This window comes from Pipistrellus hanaki, assembly GCF_964339955.1.
Source record: "Pipistrellus hanaki genome assembly, chromosome: 5".
NCBI classification, from domain to species: Eukaryota; Metazoa; Chordata; class Mammalia; order Chiroptera; family Vespertilionidae; genus Pipistrellus; species Pipistrellus hanaki.
Window position 1 is genome coordinate 71,967,702 of NC_140507.1, and position 17,375 is coordinate 71,985,076.

The 17,375-nt window shown below is 47.4% G+C and overlaps 1 protein-coding gene across 9 annotated transcripts in view; it reads left to right on the forward strand.

The window, feature by feature from the left end:
- CELF5 (CUGBP Elav-like family member 5) overlaps positions 1–1,939 on the forward strand; it is a 43,655-nt gene extending 41,716 nt beyond the window's left edge. For all 9 annotated transcript variants that reach the window (XR_014794983.1, XR_014794984.1, XR_014794985.1 and 6 more), the window contains one exon: positions 123–1,939. The gene's annotated coding sequence lies outside the window, so the exon portion shown is untranslated. The remainder of the gene's footprint in view (positions 1–122) is intronic.
- The last annotated feature ends 15,436 nt before the right edge of the window (positions 1,940–17,375 follow it).

Here is a 17,375-nt window from a genome sequence, read left to right on the forward strand (position 1 = left end):
AAAAGATTAGGAATCCTGGGGTTCTAGACCCCAGCCTGGCCAGGCCAGGGGTGGATGGGAGGGGCGGTCCTTTGCCTTTGTGCTTGGCTCAGAGCTCCCTAACGCCCTCCCTTCTCCACCAGGTGAGGGGCCTTCCACCCCAGGAGGGTTTCCCCCGCTTCCAACCGATCCAGGACTTTTCCGTAAATTACAGCCGAGTTTGGACACCAGCCCTCCCTCTCCTCTCCTGTCTCCCCTAGCCCTCTTCTCAAAATGTGAAGCGCTGCCGGGGCGGGCAGGGGCTGAGGAGTTCACCGCTTCCTCCTGGGAGGTTTCCTGGCTCCTCCCTCCCCATAACCTTGGCGGCTTCCCCAAGCTAAATCACCACTTTTTCTATATATATATGTGCATATATATAGAGAGAGCTATAGACAGTATATATATTTTTTGAGTGTAGATCATGGGACCAAACTTTTCTGACTTCCTTCCACCCAAGAGAAGGTGGCCCTAGGCTGGTCACTCAGCAGGGACATACGAAGGGCTGAGGCTGGCCGGACAGCCCCGTGTCTCCTCACCTCCCGGCTGTATTGTCAGACCAGGGTGCCAGAGAAGCACTGGGAGTCATCAGCCAACCCGATATACCTCCAGGACTTTTGGCCGCTGCCACCGACGATTCTCTCGGGCCTATGGGCTCAGCCGGCTTGAGTGTCCCTGGTCCTAGCTGCAGCTTCCGGGACCCCGAACTCCCCTCCCTTGTCCCAGGGCCCTGCCTTCCCCAGCACAAAAGAGAGCCCCTGGCCTCCCCCAGCCCTTTCCCCCCAGTCATAGCCTTACTCATGTGACCAATAGCCCTTAGCTTTCCGTCAGGGGTAGATGGGGTCGGTGGGAGCCCCTCTCCTCCTGCCCCTCCCAAGGGCAGGCAGCCAGCCCTCCCTGCCTTCGGATCACCAGCCTGGAATTCACGGTCTCATAACCAAGATTGCCACGCTCGTTGGACAAGCCCAACCTGCACTGGCCAAGCACCCCTTTGCCGAAGATACCTCTTCAAAGAATTTTTTTTAATGTTGATCTTTCTGAGCAGATACAAAGAGGAAAAGAGAAGGAAAATGGGGGTGGGGGGATCAAAGCAATGGATTTTTGTTTCCTAGCTGGGGCTGGGAGGGGATCCTGTGGGGTGCCTCCGCATACCTACCCAAACCATGAAAACCCACCTTGAAGCACAGAGTCAAGTTCGTTTGGTCGTCCAGTGGAGCCTATTGCCAAACGAGGAACCAGAGAACTTATTAAGCTCAAGAAAAATAATTTTTGGAAAAAACAAAACAAAACCCACAGCATTCCCTTTTGTTTCTACCAAAATGTGTTGACCAACCCAGAAAAGAAAAAAGAAAAGAAAAAAACACATAGTAAAAAAAAAAAAAAAAAGGAAAAGACAAAAAAAAATCTTCGGACCAACTCGTTTCGATATTCCAGAGTTTGATAATTGTTCCAAGACATTCTCTAGTGTGCCTGTATCCCGTGCGTCTGCGTGTGCAAGCGTGTGCTCAGGGGCCAAGAGGGGGCCTCATCTGCGTCTCTGGTGCCCACCAAGCTCCCGCCAGGCCTGGCGTGCAGTGGTGTGTGTCCTGATCCATGTTTACTGGCTGTAAATACCATTTTTATACTCCACACCGAAGATCTACATGATTTGTACAATGTACTTTATTTCTGCTACTAGTAATTTCATGAAGTTTCAACTTGCAAACCAACTTTTGGAAACACACACACACACACACACACACACACACACACGGCAAGAAAAGGACTTAGAAGCAGCTCTGGGTTGATGAATTTTGTGGCTGGAGAGGTCCTTGTCACTGTGGTGTGTTTCAGGTGAGAAGCTACAAGCATCTTTATGTCCAAAACACCTCTCTTTGGTCTGGAAAAACTGAAAGTTTATTTAATAAAAGTTTTACTTGCTAAAGGACTGAGTCCTTCTTTGCTCTTTTGTGTCAATAAAGACCAAGTGCATCTGGCCCCTGGAGTTCCAGGGTTAGAGAGAAATTCAGATTTAGAGTTGGAGATGCAGGAGGAGATCATCCAGAAGGCAAGTCTGAAGTTCCCACGGCCAGGATTTCAGGTGCTCCGTCAGGAACTTGAGGAAATGAGTGTTCGTTCTCAGGGAGAGCAGGTGCCTGTGTCTCTTGATTCCCACCTTCATTCAGTCAGCCCACAAAGGCTTCTTGAACACCCACTGCACCTCTGTCTGCTGGCCACTACGGACACAGCAGTGACCAGATGGCCTTAGTCTCTGCCCTCACAGAGGCAGCCCAGGAGAGGAGACTATACAGCACACTTTTTTTGTTGTTAATTCTCATTCAAGGGTATTTTTTCCATTGCTAATTTTTAGAGAGAGCCGAAGGGAGGGGGAGAGAAACATTGATGTGACAGACATATCGATTGGTTGCCTCCCACACATACCCCAACTGGGACCTAGAATCGAATCACATATGTGCCCTTGACTGGGAATCAAACCCATGACCCCTTCAGTGCTCAGACCAATGCTCTAACCACGTAGCAACACCAGCCAGGACTATACAACACATTTTTTTTTTAATTGGGGTAAAATTCACATAACATAAAATTCACCGTTTTTAAAATCATTTTAAAGTGTACAATTCAGTGGCATTCAGTATATTCACAATATTTTGCAGCCATCACTTATGTCTAATTCCAGATCATTCCAGCACCCCAAAAGCAATTTCATCTCCCTTAGCAGTCATTCCCAAGCCCTGGCAACCACTAATTCATTATCCCTGGGTGTGCCTGCTCTGGACATTTCACACAAATGGAATCACAGTATGAGGCCTTTTGTGTCTGGTTCCTCTCACTGGGCATCATGTGTTCAAGGTTCATCTATTGAATGCCAGTGCCTTTTTCTTTTTCATGGCTGAGCAATATTTCAGTGTGGAATATTACTGGACCATATCTTGTGCATCCATTCACCATCAATAGACATTTGGGTTGTTGCCTTGTTGCCACCTTTGGGCTATTGTAAATAGTTCCACGATAAACACCTGTTCCAGTTCTCTTAGATAGATATTTATGACAGAATTGTTGGGTCATGTGGTAATTCTGTTTCACTCTTTGAGGAACCACCCAACCACTTTTTTTTTTTTAATATATATTTTATTGATTTTTGTACAGAGAGGAAAGGAGAGAGATAGAGAGTTAGAAACATCGATGAGAGAGAATCATCGATCAGCTGCCTCTTGCACACCCCCTACTGGGGATATGCCCGCAACCATGGTACATGCCCTTGACCGGAATCAAACCCAGGACCCTTCAGTCCCCAAGCCAATGCTCTATCCATTGAGCCAAACCGGTCTCGGCCACCCAACCATTTTCCATGACAACTGCCCACTTTATATGCCCTCCAGCAGTGTATACGGTCTCAGTTTCTCTGCACCCTTGTCGGCACTGTTATACAATAGATTTTGGAATGGAATGTTGAGGGAGAAAGTCCCCAGGTGAATCTGTAGCCAATCCCAGAAGTGCCCTGAGGAAGTGGGACTTAGTAGATGGGACCAGAGAGATGATGTGGCTTTGGCTCCTACCCTTTCCAGTGGAGGCCAAATAACTAACTAACTAAATAAATAAATAAATAAATAAATAAAATCCTGACACTTGGGGTGAGGACGTGGGTCTCCAGGGAGGGTCTGGGATGGGGGTATGAATATTGGGGATAGCCACACCCAAGCTGAGCCTCTTGAAATTGATGGGACAAAACTAACCACTCAATTTAGTGAGCTACTTAATATCCTGCCAAATATTTTGCAAAACCATGTCTCTTATTGGTAATTCATCGATTTTATGGTTGAGGAAACTGGCTCAGAGACATGGAGTGCCTTGCTCTAGCACCCACAGAGGGAACAGGGCCCAGCTGGGGTACGAGCTGGGAGGATGAGTCTGAGTCTGCCCAGCGGGGTTTTTGGGTGGAAGGAAAGCCTGGGCCAAGGCTCCCAGGCTTGAGATGTGGTTGGACAGTTGGCTACGACTGCAGCACTGGGCAAAGACACAGATGCAGAGATGATAGGGGCCAGATTACAGACGTCCTTTCCTGATAACATGCACAGTGTGTGCCAGACCTTGTCCCTCCCAAGGCCTCTATCAAGGAGAGTGGTGGACAAGAAAATAAAAGGACTCACCTCTGCAAGAGAAAGGAATTCCAGAGCATGCTAAAAATTGTGACCACAATGAGATTAGCAAATCTGGGACATTACCATAGGGCGACGGGGAACCGCAGAAGGGCTTTGAGCAGGGGAAGGGCATGATCAGATTGGGATGTTAGGAGGACACCTGGGGTGACCTCCAAGCTGATGGGGTATAAATCGATGCTCTGCAGGATAATATTCCTTTCAAGCATTTATTAAGCACTTACTATTTACCAAGTATTGTTTCAAGCCTGTGTCATCTATTACAGTAGGCAATAGCTACATGTGGCTATTTAAATTATTATAAACTAGAGGCTCTGTGTATGAAATTTGTGCACTGGAGGGGGCGGTCCTTCAGCTTGGCCTGCTCCCTCTCACAGTCTGGGACCCCTTGGGGGGATCGGGCCTAAGCCAGCAGTCAGAAATTCCTCTTGCAGTCTGGGACCCCTCGTTCCTTACTGCCCACCTGCAGCGGAGTCTGGAGAGGCTCCCGCTACCACCGCTTCACTCACCAGCTGTGAGCCCGGCTTCTGAGCACAGGGGAGCCTCTCCCGCCTCCGAGGCCGCACTGAAGAGCAGCGAGTCCGGCTTCTGGCTGAGCAGCGCTTCCGCAAGAGGAGCGCACTGACCACCAGGCCCCAGCTCCTGCATTGAGTGTCTGCCCCCTGATGGTCAGTGCATATCATAGCAGCCGGTCATTCAGCCATTTGGTCCATTTGCATATTAGCTTTTTATTATATAGGATTCTCTTCCTCAGTCATACTAAACCACATTTTAAGGCTTAATAACCACATGGCTATGACTGTGGAAAGTTCTACAAGGCAGCATTGGCTTAGGTGTTTTATGTGACTTAACTCACTCAGCCTACCACCATCCTGGGAGTATGTTCTATTAATAGCCAGAATTGATGAGTTAGTAAACTGGAGCCCAGAGAGGTTACGTGATCTGCCTGAGGTGCACAGCAGCAGTTGAATCCAGGCTCTCAGGTTTGTCTCTTAACTGCTGCACTGCTCTGCTTCCCTGAGCTACGTAGTGACTGGAATTCAACTGTTAGATTGTAATTCAAGTTACTATTTGTAATAGTTTAAGCTTTTAAATTTAACTCAAAGACTCAAAGTTGGTAAGCGTTTAGAATGTGCATCCTTACAATACAGATGTCTCCATAGAGTGAACCGCTTTGTGCTTAGAATGGCTGAGCCATGGCTGTGGTGTGGGTTTTCATCCAGGGGGATAGGCTAAGTGGCACCCAGGGTTGTATCAGCAGCTATTGCTGCATGAAAATGTTAGCAGATTAAAACAATACACGTTCATTATCTGTAGGTCAGGAATCGGGGAATGACATAGCTGGGCAGTTAGGGCTTAGGGTCTCTCATGAGGTCAGTCAAGACATCAGGTAGGGCTGCCTTATCTGAAGGCTAGACTGGGGCTGGAGAAGCCCCGGCTAGCTGGTTTCCTCGTATGGCTATTGGCAAGAGACCTCAGTTCCTCTCCATGTGGACCTCTTGAACCCTGCCTTTTGTGACTTATGTCCAGCCACACCCCCTCGCCTCTGCCTTATTCTGTTTGTTAGGAGCGAGTCACTAAGGTTAGCCTACAGTCACAGCAGGCATAAACACCAGGAGGTGGGAACGGAGGCCCCCCCCAAGGAGCAATTCCTCAGGGAGGAATACCATGAGGGTGTTAAAGAAAGGAATCATCTCCAGGTCACACTGTTAGATGAAAACAAGAGAGATGCAGGAAAATACACACAGCAGGAAATAATCCATGAGGGGTGTGTGTGTGTGTGTAGTTTCTAAAAAACATGTAAGTATACATTCTCTCGGAGGCCATGTATGCGCTTGTAAGAAAGAGAGGGAAGGAACAGAAGTCTATTCACCAGAAGGAAGGTGGTGGATTTGCAGAGTGAGGAGCTGGGAGCCAGGATGAAGCAGCGTTGAGCCCTAGCTGCAATCTTTACAAGGTCTACCTAAATATATTCAGGTACTTTTAGGAAATTAAGGATTCATTTTAAATGCATTTTCAAAAGATGGATGGAAAAGGCAGGTATGAGGGGTGTTTGGGGGAAAGTGCCAACATTGAACACAACCACCCCACTGCCCTGTGCAGAGGCCTGTATAGCAAGGGCCATCAGCCAATCAGGAACTGAGTCCTACCAATGACCACGTGAGCTTGGAAGTGGAGCCCTTCCCAGTCCAGCTTTCAGAAGAGACCACAGCCCAGCTACCACCTTGACTGCAACCTGTGAGAGGCCCTGAGGAAGAGAACCAAGCTAAGTATCCCTGGATTCCTGCTCACAGACATTATGAGATAAATGTTTTAAGTCACTAAGTTTTAAGGTAATTTATTATGTAGCAACTCGAGGCACAAAAATTGTGCAAAGGGCTCAGCCCTTGCAGCCACAGCTTCATCTGGAAGGTCGTCCAGAAGGATGCCCAGAAGGACACCGGAAGGTCATTCGGCTGTCTGGTCTAATTAGCATATTACACTTTTATTATTATAGATTAGAGGCCCAGCATGTAGAATCATGCAAGACCCAGACCCAGAGCGCCACAGGACCCAGTGTCAAGTCTCGCTGGCTCCACCGGATCCATCAATGCACTTCCTGGTGACTGGCCTTTGGTCATTACAGTGTTACAACCACTGGGTTTTTATTATATATCAATAGATGGTAACCTGCATATCAGCAAAAACTTATAAACTGTAACAACAAAAACTACCAAGTGCCTGAAATAAATCTCAGGAAAACCTGGAGAACATGGTAACATTTTCTTGAAAGACATAAAAGAAAAAGTAAGCAAACTGGACAGGGACGGTACCCATGGCAACCCATGATTTTAAAAGGTCAGTTCTCTTGGATGAGCCTTGCGTTTGCACCCAGTTCAGATCCCCACAGTAGTTTGTACAAAACTGGACAAACTGCTTCTCAATATCATGTGAATAATTGGGAGAGCAAGGGAAACAAAACTACTCTGTTTCCCCCAAAATAAGACAGTGTCTTATATTAATTTTTGCTCCCAAAGATGCGCTAGGTCTTATTTTCAGGGGATGTCTTATTTTTCCATGAAGAAGAATACGGTGCACATTTATTGTTAAATGAAAATAAAGGAAATTTATTACCTGTATACGGTATGGTAGTACGGTAGTTGTCAACACAAACCAGACAAACTGTGAATCCTACAGTATCAAGAATTTACTCATTTATTCAATGACAATCATGTCGTCATCTTCTGGAACATCATCATAACAATCAAATTCCTGAATTTCCTGGTGAATTTCTTGTGACTCCATTTCTTTCAGAATCAGTGGACCAAATCTCTCATGTTTGGCCTAGGGGGACCTTATTTTCGGGGGGATGCCTTATATTTCACTCAGAAGGAAACCTGTAAGTAGGTCTTATTTTCGGGGAAACACGGTAGAATGTGCCAAAAAATGAATGGCTGTTTATTGAGCACCCCCTATGGGCCAGACACAGTTCCCAGTGTGTCGCATCTCATTTAATCACCACAGCAGTCCTAGGAGCTAGATTCTAGTTCACAGATGGGGAGCCTGCCCACGTAACCTCTATGCCATGCTAGGCACATTATGAAGCTATAGCAACTGGAACAGCATGTCATCCGTGCCTGTTGTGTCTTATTTACTTTTCTGTTCCCTTGAGTCCTGCACACAGCAGCTGCTTGCTTTGTGTCCTAAAAGCATAGTGGTTAAGTCTAGAGGCCGGCTGCCCAGGATTTGAATCCCGGTTATGACGTTCATCAGACCAGTGGCCAATCTCTCTGCAGCTCAGTCCTCCTTCCCTTCCAGCCCCCGCCTTCTGAGAAAGGAGGCTAATAGGGCACACACTTCTGAGGGCTGTTGTGAAAAATGTCCTTTCTGGAGGCTTCACCTCTAACCGCCAGCAGGGGCCAGCAGAGGCCCACACCTTCGTTTCCTGTTGGAGCCTTCATTTGAAATGCCGCAAGCGTTACTGAGCACTAGGCGTGTGCCACCTGCTGCGCAGCTGGGTGAGGTTGTGAGGGCGATTCTGGGCTCTCTCCTGGGACACAAAAGCTACCCTGTGCGAACTTCTTAGCTCGTCCCTTAAAACCGGCCCCACCTCTCCCCTTCTCTTTCCAGATTGATGTAGCTGGAACACTCTCCTCCCCACCCCTACTCCTGGAGATGTGCGATGGAGGCACCTGTGGTCTTTCAGGCACTGGGGACAGCACTGGCCAAGGGACAGAGGTAGGAATTGTTCGAGTCCCAGTCACAGAATAGAGGGCCTTCAGCCTGGTTGGCCTTGAGGCTGCACCGAGGATGGAAGCGGGGCAGGTGGTGGTCAAACTGAGATGGAAATCGGACATGAGGCCTAGGAGGCTGACATGCTCACCTCTGGGCTCTCTATCTGCTGAGTGATTCGAGGTCTGCACCCTTGAGCAATCTCACTCTCTCTCCAAGCCTCAGTTTCCTCGTACGTAAAATGTGTGCACCATCCAGGTTTGTTGCAACAAGGGGAATTAATTAATGCACCCAGATAACAGCCTTGTCAACAAGCATTTATTGAGTGCATGCTGTGTGCCAGGTGCTGTGGTAGGTAGGAGAGACACAGCCAGGAGCAAAATGCACACTATTCCCTGACCATCCTTCCCCCACTCCCGCCCAGAGTCCTGCGAAAGCCCACCTCCCCTCTGTCCCCTTTCCCCAAGCTATCAAAGCAAGTTGGATGTGAGGGTGACCTACGTCTTCATTAGACCATCAGCCAGTCTACAATCTGAAGTCAGACTTGACTTCAGAGCCTGGGTGATTGTGACGTCAGGGGTGATGCATTCAGTGGTCCTTAAAAGAGCAGTAAACTAAGTCGGTTCCCAACTACCCTATAGAAAAGGAAGTTTGGAAGCAACTTATAGGGACACATACCTGCTTCTCTTTGGGGAGGTCTGGGCAATGCAGGTTGGGGTGTGCAAGGCATAGAGACCAGTTCAGACTGATGGCACTGAATAGCTTTGCCATCCTGGTGAAGCGCAGGGATGCACCGGCCAGGTTGCAGCAGAGAGCTGGGATTTCAGCACTGGGGGTCGCGGACAGCTCCGGGGTCTGGACTGAGGGTTGCTGTGCGGGTGGGTGGGTGGGTGGTTGTATAGGCGGGTCCAGAAAAACCCCCGAGCCCTCAGCCTGCCCACAGGGACAAGGGCCTAACCTTTCTCTGCCTGTGTGCCCCCCATCGAAGCCTCCAACGAGCCCAGCCCTAAGTCTACGAACCCATCCAAGCAGATGTTATTCGGGTCGAAACTGTTCTGGTCTCCAATCCTGCTCCTCCAATCATCGTCTCGGCAGAGGCAGTCCCATCCTTCCAGGTGCTGGCGCCAAGCAGCACCTTTCTTTCTTGCTCGCTCCATAGCCAATCTATTAGCAAGTCCTGCTGCCTTTGCCTTCAAAATTCTCTCCTGGACCTGACCGCTTCTCGGGCTCTCCTCGGCCTCCACCTGGTCCAGCACTGTCACTTCCCACCCACACCTGTACAGTCCTCCACTCTGGTTCCCAGGTCCCATCCTCGCACCACCTTTGGTCCATTCTCCTGGAGCAGCCACCGGAGAGCACGTGTGAGAACTTCTTCAGCCTCCTGCCCACAGCCCTCCAGAGCTGCCACCTCCCCTCTGCCCACAAGGCACTGCACAACCTGCCCTGTCTCCTCCCAGCCCTCATCTCTTCCTTTTCTCCCACTTGCTTGCTCTGCTCCAGCCACACGGACCTCCTTACTGTTCTCCTAACATGCAAGGCATGGGACTGCCCTAGGGCCTTTGCCTGGAACCCTCCTCCCCCAGATGCTTACCTTCAAACTTGTTCCCACCTTCTTCTCACTCACATGAGTGTCCTGGTTGGAGAATGGATGTGGGAGAGGTTAGCAGAGGACTAACTATAAGGCATCACAGGCCCTAGAGGCCCAGTGAGGGCATTGATCTCTATCCCAAAGGCAATAGAGAGCCATGGGAGGGATTTATATGGGGTAGAGGTCAAACAATCACATCTGCATCTTTAAAAATCCTCAGCCGAGAAGTGAGGGTATTTGTTATATTGATTTTTAGAAAGAGTGGAAGGGAGGGGACAGGAGGAGAGAGACAGAGACAGAGACATTGACAGGAGAGAGACACAACAATAAATTTATGAACCCATCCAAACAGATTTTACTTAGGTCAAAACTGTTACCTCCCTCTCATGCCCTGCCTGGGGCGGGGGATCGGACATGCAGCCAAAGTTAACTAAAAATCAAACCCATGACCCTTCAGTCCTTGGGCCAATGCTCAACCACTGGGCAAAACTGGCCAGAGCACCCCTGCATCTTTAAGTCTTCCCCTGGCTGTGGAAACATGCTGCAGGGGAGAGGCGGTCAAAAGAAGATGCTTGTGCTGGCTTCTAGGCAAGCAAGGGTGTGGTTTAGGTGAGGCCAGGGCTCCCCAGAATCTGTTACCTTTGTCATTTAAACATGAATATATATACTCATATACTCCATGTCCATCTCCTCCAGCATCTCCTCCAGACCAAGGGCTCCCTGAAGGCAGGATTGGCGTCTGCCTTGGTCTCATGTTTCCCAGAGTTCAGTACGGGACCTGGCACACAGCAAGTGCTCAGTAAAAGTCTGATGAATGAATAAATACATAACTCATGCCCAGAGCCCTGGTCTGAGGACATCTGACACCACATTAAATATCACATCAAAGTTGCAAAGAGGTCCTCATTGGGCCCACTGTACAGATGGGAAATTTGAGGGAGGGATTTGCCTGAGCAAACCCAGACCTCTTGAGAGCGCCCCCTGGTGGTCATGGGAAGTTCCTGGGGAAGGTGGCATTTGGGTGGAGGCTGGAAGCGTGGTGATGAAGGCTGAGGGTCAGAAGAGGTCACTCCAGGCTACAGGAAGGGCATGAGCGCGAATCAAGTCGTTAGATTGCAGGAAGACAAGACCCGGCTGGAAGCCCGATGGCACAATATGTGGGGCTTGAGGGTCGGAGATGGTCCTGAGCTGGGCAGGTCTGTGGGATGCAGAGGAGTGAGTGCTGTGGACTGCAAACTACCAAGACACCTGTCGGGCACTGCCCTCATGTTAGCCCCTCCCCTTGAGTGTGGGCAGGATTTGTTCTGACCAATAGTGGTGAAGATGATGATGTCACTCATCATCTGTTTATTCCCCCCACCCTTGGGTTCTTTTTCAATTGTGGTAAAATACATAAAGCATAAAATTTGCAATTTTAATCATTTTTAGGTGTACAGCTCAGTGGCACTAAAGTACATTCACAAAACTTAGAACATAAACATGTATACTATAGACAATATAAAGAATATAAAATGCTATAACAATCATTTATATGAATTATATGTGAAATATCATGTAAATAATACTAAAAGCCATAATTTTTTTCCTAAGCATTGTTTTAGCTACATCTCACAAAGTTTGATATGTTGCCATTTTCATTTTCATTGAATTAAAAGTATTTTCTCGGATTGCAAAGATTTTTTCCTTTGAAATAGGTTATTAAGAACTTTGTTGTTTAATTTTCAAATATTTGGAGTTTTTTCATGTATCCTTTTGTATTTAATACCTCATTTAATTTTGTTATGGTCAGAGAACATAATTTGGGTTATTTGAATTTTCTTAAATTTATTAAGGTTTGTCTTTTTGGCCTATCTCGGTGAATATGATTAAAGAGTATGGTCTATCTTGGTGAATGTTCCATGGTAATTTTAAAAAAATGCATACTCGCCCTAACTAATTTGGCTCAGTGAATAGAGAGTTGGGCCTGCGGACTGAAGGGTCCCAGATTCTATTCTGGTCATGTACTTTGGTTGTGGGCACATTCCTAATGGGGTATGTGTAGGAGACAGCTGATAGATGTTTCTCTCTCATCAATGTTTTTAACTCTCTATCCCTCTCCCTTCCTGTCTGTAAAAATCAATAAAAACATATCTTAAAAAATTAAAAATGTATACTCTACTGCTGTTGGATGGAGTATTCTATACCTGCCATTTCAAGTTGCTCTGTAGTGTGGTTCAGGTCTTCTATGTCCTTGCAGATTTTCTGTCTACTTTTTCCATCAGTTGCTGAAAGAATAGTGTTGGAGTCTTCAAGTATAATTGCAGATTTGCCAGTTCCTACTTTAAGTTCTATCAGTGTCAGCTTTATGTATTTTGATTGTATGTTGCCGGATTGTATGTGGTCCTTTATCATTATGTATGTCTGGCTGTAATGTCTGCTTTGTCTGATTTTTAAAAAAATTTTCAATTACAGTTGACATACAATTGCTTTGTCTGATTTTAATGTATCCACTCTAGCATTTTTAAAATTAGTGTTACCTTGGTATATGTCCCCAATCCTTTTACTTGTAACTTATCTATACCTTTTATTTAAAATTGGTGTCTTGCTAAACATAAATTTCCCCAACTTTTGTTTGCTGAAAACAAAAACAAAAAAAAAAAAAAAAAACCCTTCATTTCTCCATTTTCTAATGACATTTTCATTGGGTATAAAATTCTGGATTGAGAGTCTTTTCCTACCAGCACTTTGAAGATGTCACACCATTGTCTCCTAGCTTGCACCATTTCTGATGAGAAGTCTGCTATTATTCTTGTCTTTGTTCCTCTGTGTAACAACTTTTATTGGGTCGGCAACTAAGTAATTGCGGGTTTCACACATATATGGCTTCAGTTGAATTTTTAGGTTTGCAGACGTAGTACAAATGTAAAACACATTTTGTTATTTGATAGTTGGCTATTCAGCTGTTAATCAGGTAAAAAAGGTTTTTTGATCTGTTTTGTAGTTTTCGTTTGGCGTTCGTTGAAAAATGGAAAATCAAAAGGAACATTTTCGTCATATTTTGCTTTTTTATTTCCGCAAAGGGAAAAACGCATCGCAAGCTCATAAAAAGTTATGTGCTGTTTATGGTGACGAAGCCTTAAAAGAACGGCAGTGTCAAAATTGGTTTGCCAAATTTTGTTCTGGTGATTTTTCACTCAAAGATGAAAAACGCTCTGGTCGTCCAGTTGAAGTTGATGACGCCCTAATCAAAGCAATAATCAATTCGGACTGTCACAGTACAACACGTGAGATTGCAGAGAAGCTTCATGTATCACATACATGCATTGAAAATCACTTAAAACAACTTGGCTATGTTCAAAAACTCGATACATGGGTTCCTCACGAACTGAAAGAATCACAGTTAACGCAACGCATTAGCAGCTGCGATTTGCTAAAGAAACGTAATGAAAATGATCCATTTTTAAAACGACTGATAACTGGCGATGAAAAATGGGTTGTTTACAACAATATCAAGCGGAAAAGATCGTGGAGCAGGCCAGGTGAACCAACACAAACAACATCAAAAGCTGATATTCATCAAAAGAAGGTTTTGTTATCAGTTTGGTGGGATTACAAAGGAATTGTCTACTTTGAACTCTTACCACCCAACCGAACGATCAATTCTGATGTCTACATTGAACAACTAACGAAATTAAACAATGCAGTTGAAGAAAAGCGGCCCGAATTGACAAATCGAAAAGGTGTTGTATTCCATCATGACAATGCAAGGCCACACACATCTTTGGTCACTCGGCAAAAATTAATGGAGCTTGGTTGGGATGTTTTGCCACATCCACCATATAGTTCTGACCTTACACCATCTGATTACTTTTTGTTTCGATCTTTACAAAACTCCTTGAATGGTAAAAATTTCAATAATGATGATGATGTCAAATCGTACCTGATTCAGTTTTTTGCTAATAAAAACCAGAAGTTTTTTGAACGTGGGATTATGATGCTGCCTGAAAGATGGCAAAGGTCATTGATCAAAATGCGCAATACATTACAGAATAAAGTTATTTAGTTCCATGAAAAAATTGTCTTTGATTTTCTTTTAAAAATCCGCAATTACTTAGTTGCCGACCCAATATTTTCTGGCTGCTTTCAAAATTTTTCTTTTTCTCTTTAATTTTCTGCATTTTGAATATTATATATCTGGATATGTGTTTGGGGTGATATTTGTTCTGTTTGGTATTTTCTGAACTTCTTGTACTTTGTCTTTAATTTTGGAAAATTGCTGGCCATTCTTTCTTAAAATATTCTGCTCTTTCTTCTCCTTCTGGGATTCTGACTACACATACATTAGATTATGTAATCTTGTCCCACAGCCCTTGGGTTCTCCTCAGCCATCTGTAATTCTTGAGTATCTTTTTAACAACAAGAGCAGGCTTCAGACCTGATCTCTGGGTAGAGTTGGATAAGATTGAGGAGGTTCTTGTTGCATTTATCTTTATCAAAATAAACGTAATACCTGGACATAAAACAAAATGGGGATGGTGGTCTGAGTGTCACAGACGGTTGAGAGAGACTTCCCTATCTAGCCTCATCATTTCAAAGCTGAAGAAACTGAGACACAGAGTGGACCTGGGTCCTCTGCCCTTGGTATTGGGAGACGAGACCTGGTAGAGGAGCTGGGGAGCCCTCAGACAATACAGGCCCTGGCCCAGCCCAGCTGCCACTGGAAGTGTGAGCATTGGGCTGTCCCTCAGGGGTCTCAGTTTCCTTGAGTGGAAAACATAGCTGATAAACCAGGCCTCTATGGTGGGAGTATAGGGGGAGTGACCCAGAAGCCCCCCAACCTGCACCATTGGATGGAGTATGGCTGGGTCTCTTGGTCTTTCTTGTTCTGTCTCTGTGTATCTCTGTCTTCTCTGTCTCAATTTGTCTCTGTCCCTCCTTGCCTCTGTCTCACTCTGTGTATGTCTCTCTCGCCTCTGTCTCCCTCTCATCCTCTTTATGTCTCTCTGTCCCTCCTTGTGTCGTGTCTGTCTTTATCTCTGGGTGTCTATCTCTGTTTATCTCTTCTAATGTATGTCTCTCTCTTTCTCTCCCTCCTACCCTCTTTCCCATTCTCCCTCTCTTTCTCTCTGTTATTTACTTGTCCTATTTTCTGTGTGTAATTTCTCTCTCTACTTCTCTGTTTCTCTCCGTGTGTGTCTGTCTCTCTCTCCATCTGTTTCCTACTCTCCTGCCATTCTCTGTCTCTCTGTCTCTGTCTCTACCTCTCAGGGTAGCGCTCTCTCTCTCTCTCTCTCTCTCTCTCTCTTCCTCTCTCTCTCACCCCCTCCCTCCCGCTCCCTCCTTTCTTTTCCGTTTGAAGGCTGCCTCCCACATCTGCCTTCCGCCAAGACCCAGGCTCTGACCCGCCATCTGAATGCCTCACTCCGACCGCACATCTGTGGGGTAATTGTCTCCTAGACCACAAGGTACTGAGGCAAATTATAGTTAAGGGGCGGGGGCCTCCATGTGGGCGAACCGCGTCCGCTGGGCTGGGCTCCCCAGGCCTCAACTGGGAGAGATGGCCGGGGCGTGGCCCAGCCCAGGCCATGAGAGCACCGCCTGGCTTCTTGCCCCTCCCCACCCCTCGCCAGACCTGCTCTCTCATGCCAAGATGTGAATGCCTTTTGTGAAAGTCACAGGAAATGCCAGTCTTTGCAAAACCCTGGACCCGTTATTCATTCATTCATTCATTCGTTCATTCATTCAAGATTTATTACTGAGTGCCCACGCTGTGCCAGGGACTGTTCTGGATACTGAGGCCAAAGCAGTGAATGAGACAGACAAAAGCTGACACCCCACTGGGGAACACAGGCAAGAGACAGTAATAGTAATAAATAGAACCAAAGCCGGAGGAGGTGAAAGTGCGGGGAGGAGAGCAATTGTAAACAGGGGCCAGAGGAGTGTTTCCTCAGCGGAGACCGGAGGAGGGGAGAGAGGGAGCTGGGTGACTGCTGGCACCCCTGCATCACAGGGGTGAGTTCTGCTCACTGTGTGCCCCTGGGCTCCTGACTACATGCCTCTGAGCCTCAGTTTCCCTATCTGCAAAAGAGGAGCCCTCGAAGCGTTGCCCTCGCACGGCTTTTGGGAGGGTTCGATGAGATTGTGCACCTGGTGCAGAGAAGCCGATCCACCCATGGTTTGTATTAATAGTGATGATTCAAATACCGGGGTTTAATGATTCAAATACCATCGGAGCCTGTTGTGTGCACAGTCCTGTCCTGGGTGCCTGGGCGCCTGGGGCCTGTCCTCCAGGAGCCCTCGTGTGCTCAGGGCTGGGCCAGGCCAGGGCAGGGGGTATTACACAGGTATCTTTTTCTCAAGGAAAATATGGCTGATAATCCAGGCCTCTTGGGTGGGAATTAAGAGTGTGTGACCCAGCCAATGCATGGGGTGTGGCTGGGTGTCTCACTCTCTCACTCTCTGTCTCTGTTTCCCTTTATCTCTGTCTCACCTTCTTTCTCACTCTGGGGGTGGGTGGGCAATATGGGCTGGGTTTTAAAGGATGCATAGGAGTCTGCAGGTGCTGGACGAGGAAGGGTATGCCAGGCAGAGAGGATGAGAGGAAGCCAGCCGCAGTCTCAGCGGGGCCCTTCACCTGGTGACGTGGGGACCAAACAGGGAGGGAACTCGTAGGAAGTGTGTTTTAGGACGGGTCCTCCTGGCGGTTGTGGGACAGAGGAAAGGGGACAGGCCTGTGGCGGCCACATTGCCACATCCACTCTGTCTCCACCCCCCTTTCCATAGGGCTCAGCCTCGGTCAGTTATGTCCCTGCCTTCTGTCCACCCCTAATCCATAGCCTGGAGGCAGGGAAAAGCAGAGCCAAATGCTTCTAGCCAGACCCTGCCATGGCCTTTCGGAGTTCATGGGCAGTCCCTTGCTGGGAAGTTCTCCTGCTGTCTACCTTCTGTCCCTCCTGCTGTCCGTGTGGGGCCAGACACCCAACCCACCCAGAGCACTGACCAGCCCCTCGTCTCGCTTGGACACGCTCAGCACACCCCTCAGCACAGGAGGGAAAACAGGAGGAGCCCCTGGCTGCCTCCGCTCCGAGACGGGGAGAAGGAAAGAAAGGAAGGAAAATCATGAGCGTCTAGCCCCTACTGTGGGCTTTGTGTGTTGTCTCATCTCACCCCCGCCCCGCTCCCCTGCTCTTGGTGACAATCTGCCATTTCTAAGGTCGGGAGAGTGGAACAGAGAGGCGCAGTGACTTATCCAGGTCACACAGCCAGAACCCAGAACCCAGAACCCAGAACCCAGAACCCATCTCTCTCCCACCCAGGCTCCTGCCCTCACTCTGCGAGCACTGGGAGCACCTCCCTCCTCTCCCAGAACACGGTTCACTGCCCATGACCTCAGGGCCCCGCCTGGAGCTAGCAAGGCCTCGGGA